This window comes from Podarcis melisellensis (genome assembly GCF_964234715.1).
Source record: "Podarcis melisellensis genome assembly, chromosome: 1".
Taxonomy (NCBI): Eukaryota; Metazoa; Chordata; class Lepidosauria; order Squamata; family Lacertidae; genus Podarcis; species Podarcis melisellensis.
In genome coordinates this window covers 105,883,780-105,884,598 of record NC_138528.1, presented here as the reverse complement: position 1 = coordinate 105,884,598, position 819 = coordinate 105,883,780, and positions in this window count along the sequence as shown.

Genomic DNA, 819 nt, shown 5'->3' with positions numbered 1-819 from the left:
TTTCCAGAGTACACCCTGAAGAGCACAACTCATAAGCAAGCCTAAAGAAAAGTCTCAGAACGTGTTATGTCATACATGGATTTTTAAAAGGCTTGGCCTGGTAGTTTTATCAGAGTAAGACCAAACACACATTCTGGGTCACAAGAGAGCCAAAACCCTGCACAATGCAGTTTATTTTAGCACAAAGGCAGTTAACAGTTTTTCAGAAACAGATGAGAGGCCGTAACCAAAGTTGTACAAAAATGTCTATATATCCAAAAGCGTTTAAATTATGCAAGACATCCGGGTTTTCTCCATCCTTTCGATTTGCAAAATTGGGACTTTTATGTAAATACTAGACATTTGGGAAAAGTGAAGAAGTTTAGATATTAACAGCATATACAGACAGTTTTTTAAACTCCTAACTATATAAAATTATTACATATGGACAAAAAACAACAACAAACCAGTCCAAGATTATCATGTTGCAAACATGATCAGCTTGTTGAAAAATATTATACTTTGGGGGGGGGGGCGTGAACTGTCTCAGGTAAAGCCTGATGGCTATAAAACGCTCAGAATTAACAACTTATTTCACCTCTAAAATGGGAATGTTTTGTTTTTCAAAAAAACTCACCACAAACCTCCCCATGCAATACCCCAATAAAGCTAAATGTTTGTGTACTCATTATATATTATTAAAGCCTTTTACAATGTTCATCTCAGCCCCATTTAGCTGGTGAGACATGTTTTTTGAGGCAAACAGATTGTCTTCATCCAGGGCCATCAATTGTTCTGACATTAACTATTGCCAGATCATTGACAAACCTAGTCCAATAT